Genomic DNA, 8,925 nt, shown 5'->3' with positions numbered 1-8,925 from the left:
CTGCTGCATTTTAAAATTAGGCTAGAGGTGGGGCAACATTTGCCCCTTGTGAATCAGAAGTATACTAAATACTAAATGTACTTGCTTTGCCTTTAAAAAAAATAATACTTAAATTACTATCCTTATAAGCAATTGAATCCTTAGAAGACACATTTTTCCTTTACCTGGGAAGGACAGTACAGCTATCCCAAGGTCAGAGGGCTCCAGTTAACGTGTCAACTCAGTGTTCTGGAGACCCAAAACTGTAATTTAGATAACATGCCTAAGTTTAATCAGGTCACCCAAGGGTTCTAGACCCAAAACTGTAATTTAGATAACATACCTAAGTTTAACCTAGATTACCCAAGGACTCTAGATAATGTATTTACCCAAAACTGTAATTTGGCTGTAAATTGCCTTTTTGAAAACTAGGTTCCTAGTTCCAAACCTTGAGTTTAAAATTAAGTTGTCATGACCTAGAGCAAAGAATATTCTTACATGGTATTATTCTACAAGTTTCATTAATAATTTTGATGCTTTAAAACAGTATATTGTGCATTTATCTCAAACAAACTTACAAATTAATTCTTTAAATGTTTGGCAGCAATTTAATATTTAAGGACATAAAAGTATTTATTCCCTCCTGGGAAGGCACTTAAGCATTCTGTGTTGACCTCTCTTGATCTTTTTTGCCAAGAGGATTCCAATTGTCTACAGCTGTTATCTGAGCTCTCCGTTCAAACTGAGATCATGAAAAGCTGGTACCATGGATCTGTCTCTTGCCCAATGGCGTAAGCTGGGCCCTCTCCTGGGTTCCCTATGATCAATGCCGGGGCCCGCCAGCAGGCGAGGGGATCCAAAGGCAATTGCTGGGCATGGAGGCCAGAGGGACATAGGTTAACAAGGAGACAGAACTGAACCTCACATCACCCTACTTGGCCCAGAGAGTACGGCTGGTAGTCAAAGACGGGTAAGACCCCTCAGGGAGGGGCGACCTAAGACAGGCACAGTCGGGGGGCCAGTAGGAGAAAACTTGGGGTTCAACAGAGGTGGGGCACAGATCCTCACCCCCCCAATGGTGCAGGGGCTTGAACACTCGCCCCTTCTGAGGAAGGTCTCCCGTCCCCATGGCTGCTTCTTGCTTCCCATGCCCAGCCCAGATCAGGAACCAAATAACAGAAGAGATTTGGTCCAGCTGAAAATGGTACCCAGAAAAACGAAGGCTTAGTTTAACAGACTCTAAATTTAAATCTAGCCTAACAACAGGAATGCTTAAGCCTCCTCAAAGACGTAAACTGATCCTTTCAATTAATATTCACAGTGCAAATTAAGATTATTGTTAAAATATTAAATTTGACAGTAAAATAGTTGTCAAGTTTTCAAATTAAATTTGGCTAATTTGAAATAAGTAATTATTCTAAAGGTATTAACCAAAATTTTCATTTCGTTTTAAAATTGCTTAACATGCTATGCACCTAAAGCAGTCATATTTTTGTGCAAAAAGTTGGAATTTAAAGTTATTTAGACTGCATTGTAAATTTTCCAAAATTATCCTAATAATTAAATAAAAAAGGGGGGATAGTGGAAAAATACCATGTAAAGAAAAATATCCTATAACTAAATTACATTTAGATAAAATTTTTCATTTAATGCTAACAGCGAGACACCCAAAAAAAACACATGATGTCAGGGAAAGCCAGGAGAAGATCATTTTAAAGAAAAGACCCCAAATAAGGTTTTTCCTTTAACCTTTGGTCGAGAATATGTTTGTATACTTTCAGAGAACAGCTCCCAGACCATGTGGATTCCTGCAACAACAGATCCCAACTGACCAGATTGCTCCAGCCACAAAGACAGGAGAGATAGTTCAGAGATGGAGATGGTGAAGACGCCTTGTCATGATAGAAGTCAGCACCTGTGCATTGCTGCAGGTTGCCCAGGACCAAGAGCAAGGAAGAAGGAGCAATGCAGCCAATTCGGGTGCCAGAGCATTACATCCGTCACCACAATGGACTCGGACAAGCTCCTGTGTCCATTCACTCGAAAGGACTAAGTACTGCCCTAATGACAGCAAAGGGGAAGAAGAAAACTGAAAGACTCAAGGGACTGTTGTGCCAGTATGGAGTCATCTGAAAAGGTTAACAACTGAAGCGCAACAGATTGGCATCTGTTAGCTGCCAGTCTTCTGCAAAGTCTTTTGCAGCCAAGTCCAAGGACTCTGAGTAAATACACACCAGCAGCAAAACAGACTTTTTATTCATTTAGTAGCAAAAATGTTAATATGTCCATAGTTCTAATTTCTCATATTATTATTTAATAGCCAGTTTTGTTCTTAACGTTCAAATTTTGAAAATGATAACATGTATGTAGTTTAGTTTTTGCATTTGCATTGTTTGCAATTGTTTTAATTCTAGAGCCCTACTATTAATGTCTAAAATTTTACTTTTATTATAGTAGCTTAAAAAACAAAAACAGGGCCGCCTGGGAGGCACCTAGGCATTTTCTTATAATTATTGTCAGCTGAACTCAGAGCATAGGCAGAGCCACGCCCTGGGAACATGCTTCCCCAATAAGGCTGGACATGTTAATCAGGCAGGGGCGGAACTAGATATGTAAATCTAGGCCTTTAAAATAAACCTGCTGTGTGGCTCAGGCCGCTTCTGCCGCCTCTCCATCAGAGAGGATGGCGCCCACCTGGCCCCAGCTTAAAATCTATTTCTGTATCTTGGTCTTTCTTTAATTTCTTAATCCCCAGCTCCTCCGCTCAAGAACCTGTCGTTTTCCCGTGCGGGTCGCGGGAAACAGAAACAGCTCACCACACTTGAGCATATTCTTTAATGTTTCTGTGCCTCAATTTTTCATATGTAGGATGAAGATAGGAAGAACATATACTTTACAGGGTTGTGAAGATTAAATTAGTTACTATCTGTAAAGCACATCAAGCAGTGCATGTTGCATGAGATCCAATTAGTATTACCTTTATTATCAAAATTGGCTATCCAAAAAAGGAAGTTTCTCTTTCTTGTTGCTTCTTAGTGATAATTTAAGTCAAATATTTCCAAAGAATGCATTACAGAGTAGCTGTTAGGGACAGAAATAGAATATTGGGAATTAGCTATAGTTATAAGAAATATTAATCATGCTGTTAACCATGATAGTTTTGTTCTGATTAAAGAAAGCACATCCTAACCTGGCTGGGAGTTTTACGCCCATGGGACGTGGGAGTCAACCTTGGACCTGGGAATCAACCTTGGAATGAGGCCCATTCCCATCCTATTATCATGGGAAGATTAACAAACAACCATGTTGCCCAAACAATGGAGTCCTGCCTACATTGCCTATAACCTGTAATCTTTATACCCATTCTTATTCCTTTTGTCGACTTCCCCATGTAATTTTTGTCCTACCCAATATAAGCAGCTGGTTTATGGGGGGTGCAGAGCATATTTTCATATGACCTGCTGCTCTCGCATACTGCCTGCATTATTGGAAAAAATGCTCATATCTGATTCAACCCTGTCTCTGCTTAATTGGCTCAAGTAGTGACAGGCAGTCCAGACCCATTGGTTGTCCAGTTTCATAGCTACTGGACACACTCATTTGATTAGAACCTGTGGCATTTCTGAGAATCATCAGGTCTCCTCAAAGACTTGATAAGGACCATATAAGGAAATGACCTAATATAACCACTGCATGCTGGGAATGAGCCAAAACCAAATAATCAAGTTCATATATATTTTTTTTGTTTTTGCTCCAAATTTATTCTATTCTAATTTTTAAAACAATTGCATTCAATTATTTCAACATATAAAAAGCAAAAAGCATTCATAAGAACTCCACAATTTCTTATTGCAAACAAGGCCAACTAAATCCCTGTACTTGTTTCACCATTCCCTGGCACTGTTTACGACTGCATGCCCATACAGGTAAAACCAGCATTCCACAAAATGCCTAGAGCAGCAGAGACTAACCATAGTATAGTGTCAAGGACATTCAGTTACTTCCCAGGGACCCACTACTTGTTGTAAAAATAAAAGTTACTAAATTTTTTTTCAGTCTTGTGCATGTCATGTTTCAATGTTTGGTGGGTAATATTGTAACCTTGAAAAATCTTGTCTGGTCACGGTGGCTCAGTGGTTGAGGGTCAACCTATGAACCAGGTCACGGTCCAATTCCTGGTCAGGGCACGTGCCCAGGTTGCAGGCTCAATACCCCTTTATAAAAAAATGGGGAATTTGTTGGCTTATGAAATCCAAAGAAGGATTGAACAGTCAAGTGTCAAGAATGGCAGGGCTGCAGAGGGGGCCCTTAGGAACAACTGGAAGGAAGGGCTCAAACTGTGTTAGGAGTCTTCAAAACATTTGGTTTCTGTTGCTGTCTATATGACAATTTCACTTTCACTACTAATTAGTTTTCTCTAAAGGAAGAACTACATCCACAGTGTTTCTGAGTATATGTTAAAGCTTTAGCCATTGGAGAGAGATCGCCCCAATCTATCACTTGTCCAAAGCACAAAAATTCTCAGGGGACCTGCTCTCTTGGCCCAGCAGAAGGTAGGTGCCGGATTTGTGGTCACCAGAGGAGTCAATTCCACAGAGTGCTAGCAAGATGATCCCAGGTGCTCATTTTCTTGGGTACTTTATGAAAGACAAGAACCTTGAATATGGCACATGATATAGTTGGGTAGAAAGAAAGAAAGCCAGTATTCCAGGTCGGGGGAGGAGGCTTTGAATTAGTGATGTAGGTGGTCTACGAATGAAAGACAAGTCTAATTGGAATGGAGGCTACATCCTTGTTCCCACTGACAATAACACTGGATTGCTAAGCTAAAATCTGGTTTTGATGGAACTAAAAGGTATAAGAGAATTTTTCAAGTTGAAGAAGCCATTATAGGTTTCTTGTATAGATTCAACTGTGACTCTGAAACCCCAGTTTATAACACAAACAAATCCTCAACCACTTCCTAGAAAGCTCCTTCCTTGTCAACTAAACTTGGTGTAGGGTTGTGGCAGTGGTTATAAAGAATGGTTGAGCCTTGGCTAGTTGTTCAGCAGTTAGAGCGTCGGCCTGTGCACCGAAGGGTTTTGGGTTTGATTCTCAGTCAAGGGCATGTACCTGGGTTGCAGGTTCAACCTCCAGCCCTGGTCAGGGCTCCTGCAGGAGGCAACCAAACGATGTCTTTCCCTCTCTCTTCCACTCTCTAAAAATCAATGAGAAAATATCCTCGGGTGAGGATTAAAAAAAAAAAAAAGAAGATGAAGAATGGGTGAGAGAATTCAGAGAAGGGAAACTCAAAAGACAACACCCACTCATCGAATCTAGGAGCCTAGAAGAAGGATGATAGCATTTAATAGTAATTTCAGTGATGATTTGAACATAAGCATCTTGAAAGCAGATGTCTTAATAACAATGCATCTCCAGGAATCTAGCACAATTGGTGCTTAATTTACCAGATTAATAAACTAAATGATTCTCATAAAATTAGTTAATAAAATGGCTTCTAAACCCCTTCTAGCTCTATAATTTTATGTCCATTTCTAAATCCTGATCTTTAGTCTTCAACGTCCTCAAATAACCACACAAAAAAAGGATAGGGTTTTAAAAAGGTTAAGATGGTGAATTTCATTTTATTATTTTTGACAATAAAAACTGGCCCCCTAAAAGGATAGGTTGTTTAAAAATATACATTTGGCCCTAGCCGGTTTGGCTCAGTGGATAGAGCATCGGCCTGCGGACTGAAAGGTCCCAGGTTCGATTCCAGTCAAGGGCATGTACCTTGGTTGCGGGCACATCCCCAGTAGGGGGTGTGCAGGAAGCAGCTGATCGATGTTTCTAACTCTATCCCTCTCTCTTCCTCTCTGTAAAAAATCAATAAAATATACTTTAAAAAATATATATACATTTGAAAATATTCCAAAGACATTTTATAAATACTTTTACCAAGAGCTAAAGTTTATAAAAATACTGTATGTTCTTTAGAAAATTAAATCAACTATTCTGATTAATGGAGAATTTAGCTTATTGCAAACATAAAAATATTAGGGACAAATCAACACCTACCAAAATGTCTGGAATGATGAATAGGCAGATGTGGTTAGAGATTTCAAGTCCTGAACTTAAAAAAAAAAACTTCTGTGTTGGAAATACACATGTATTTCCAATCATTTCTGTAAAATAAAATAAAAAATTAATGAATTAGAATTTATTTTTATTTATTTATTTATTTAATCAGATTTTAAGAATAAGAAAAGTGGAACTGAAAAGAGAGATGTCAACAAATAAAGGGGGGAAATTTTAGAAAGAAAAAAATGATTTTAAAAAGTACTACAGAGTTGGAATAAAATAAAACAGTATAATTTGTATGTTATGGAAAGAATTCCTTGGTCATCTCAGCTTACATGGATTAAAATTAAAGTGGGTGAGAGAGCATTTAGTTACCTGGAATACTCACCATTTTTCTGTATTTTTTTTTTTTTAAGAACCTTTAGGATACGATGATTGAAAGGTTGGGCACAGAAAACATAGAGGGTGAGGGAAGGGTGGGGGTAAGGGTGAGAGATCAACCAAAGGACTTATATGCATGCATATAGGCCTAACCAATGGACACAGACAACAGGGGGGCGAGGGCATGAATGGGGGGGATAGGGGATAATGTGGGGATAAGGACACATATGTAATAACTTAATCAATAAAAAAATTAAAAAAAAGAAAACATAGAGGGTGGAAAACTCACTATCTATTAACTATAAATTTTTATGTTATATTTACCATATTTCATTTACATTTGTGTTATGATAAGCATCTTTTTTTTCCTCTCTCTACAAAAGAGCAGAGTTAAAATCCAAGTCCCTAGTAAGAGAATGAGGAATATGATAGGCATCTCTTTGAGAATGCAGAGGAAATCCTATTATTTGAGAAATATAATAAAACTAATCAAGGATGCCGAAACCGGTTTGGCTCAGTGGATAGAGCGTCGGCCTGTGGACTGTTGGGTCCTGGGTTCGATTCCGGTCAAGGGCATGTACCTGGGTTGCGAGCACATCCCCAGTGGGAGATGTGCAGGAGGCAGCTGATCAATGTTTCTCTCTCTCATCGATGTTTCTAACTCTCTATCTCTCTCCCTTCCTCTCTGTAAAAAATCAATAAAATATATTAAAAAAAAAAACTAATCAAGGATGCAGGATATAATTATTAGGTGTATATGTAAGAATTTAATAAACAAATTTAATTTACATGTCAAAAATATTCTAGTAGTAATAATTGGTAAATAGTTTGCAAAATACAAATTTTATAGTTTAACAGACAAGAAATAAGTTGGGTTCCAGAAAGGCAAAAGAAAATAAATTGATTTCAATGAATACTCAATTTAAAATGAATATTATCATTTTTTATTAAGTAACAGCTCCCCCCCCCCCCAGTTTTATCAAGATATAATTGACTTAGAACACTGTATTAGTTTTAGGCGTACAACATAATGATTTGATATAGGTATGTATTGTAAACCTATTTGCCTGCAGACCTATGAATTCAAATAAATGCTTTAATTATTTCCCCTACTTCCAAAATCCTGTTCAAATCTATCCTTTTCCTTTCAATTCCCAGAACCATAGCCCTAGTTCTGGCCCTCATTCTCTCACCTGGTAACTGCAACCATCTAAGTATTTATCTGGCCTTTGGTCTCAGAAGGCTGGCAACTTATCTTTGATTTTCTTCCCAGTTATCTTTTTAAAGCACAGTTTTGATATTGTCTCTCCCTTGCTTAAAAGCCTTGCATCACTCCCTACTACCTACAAAATGTAATCCCCCGCTCAGCATGCAAGGCCTTTACAATTTGATCCTATCTTCCCTTTCTAACTCCATTCCAACTACCTTCCTACGCTGTACTCTGTGAGCTGCTGTTTACTAAATACATCTCTACACGTTTCCACCCCCTCTTCATTCCTTTTCCTCTCTTCCTACAATAGGCTCCTCTATCTATTGGTATCTTGCTCCTCAATTACAATCCATCTGAACAGGATCACCTCTTCACACCTCTCCTGCTGTCCTGGTGAACTGGTTTCTTCTTCCCAGAGCATGTTGTACCGTCTCTATTTTAGACTTTTCTCTGTTCTCTAGAGTGGGCCCGACTCTGTCTCCCATTTCTATTGTGCGCATCTTGAGGGCAGGGATAGCCACAGCTTAACAACTGCAGCGGGAGGAGAACTGGACCTGAGAAAGCAGAAAGCATTTCCAATGACATAACCGGAGGGGAATTTTCCAGCCTGTTTCTTGGAAGAGGTCCAACTTCTTTCATTATAGGCATTCACCTTACCCAAAATGACTTCCTGAAATTAGAGTCCCGAGACTTTCTAATAAAAACGATTCTTTCTAGAAGTCATATCTGTAACGTGTGAGACCGACACCAAGTCGACTCCACCAAACTAAAAACATCGACACACTGCATTCAGCCACCAAGTTCTGTGCCAGCCCCGCAGCTATTAGACTTCATTAGAAGGAATGTCTACACGTGAGTCAAAAACACCTGGGACCTCGATACTTCTGTTACAACATTTGGTCGGGGACACAGTCTTGGCCCGGGACCTCCATCTCGTTTTGTCACCACTGGTCCACTGGCACGTGGCTGGCAGGACATCTACCCGCAGAGACAGCTCCGTTATTACTTGTGATGATTTTTAGTCGAACGACTCGGGGGGCGCGTGGTGGTGACTTCGCCTTCATCCACCATTTGATCCCGTGCCAGCAGGATATCCGGGTGCTCGGCCACCGGCACCGCCGAAGCGAGCCCCGGGATCGTGGCCTCTCCGGCCGGCGTTGCACGGAAGACAGCCGGCAGCACCAGCCGGCGAGGGAGCGGGGCTGAAGCTGGGGAGGGAGGACGCGCAGCCCTCCGCGCGCCGAGCCGCCGCGACGCCCGGTGGGGATGAGGCGAACCGAGCCCCTGCACCA

General features: G+C 40.1%; 1 long non-coding RNA gene across 3 annotated transcripts in view; it reads right to left on the bottom strand.

The window, feature by feature from the left end:
• Positions 1 to 8,912, bottom strand: part of LOC111823194 — a 13,445-nt gene extending 4,533 nt beyond the window's left edge. Inside the window, exons 1-3 of one of the 3 annotated variants that reach the window (XR_002826202.1) lie at positions 8,001 to 8,912; positions 6,040 to 6,146; positions 2,957 to 3,060 (exon numbers count right to left, since the gene is read on the bottom strand). This is a non-coding gene — a long non-coding RNA (uncharacterized LOC111823194). The remainder of the gene's footprint in view (positions 1 to 2,956; positions 3,061 to 6,039; positions 6,147 to 8,000) is intronic. The other 2 variants (XR_002826201.1, XR_002826203.1) reach the window with 2 other exon arrangements.
• Positions 8,913 to 8,925: the final 13 nt, after the last annotated feature.

Source organism: Myotis lucifugus, unplaced genomic scaffold, assembly GCF_000147115.1.
Source record: "Myotis lucifugus unplaced genomic scaffold, Myoluc2.0 scaffold_419, whole genome shotgun sequence".
NCBI classification, from domain to species: Eukaryota; Metazoa; Chordata; class Mammalia; order Chiroptera; family Vespertilionidae; genus Myotis; species Myotis lucifugus.
The sequence above is the reverse complement of the archived record's forward strand: the minus strand, read 5'-3'. Positions and strand labels throughout refer to the sequence as shown.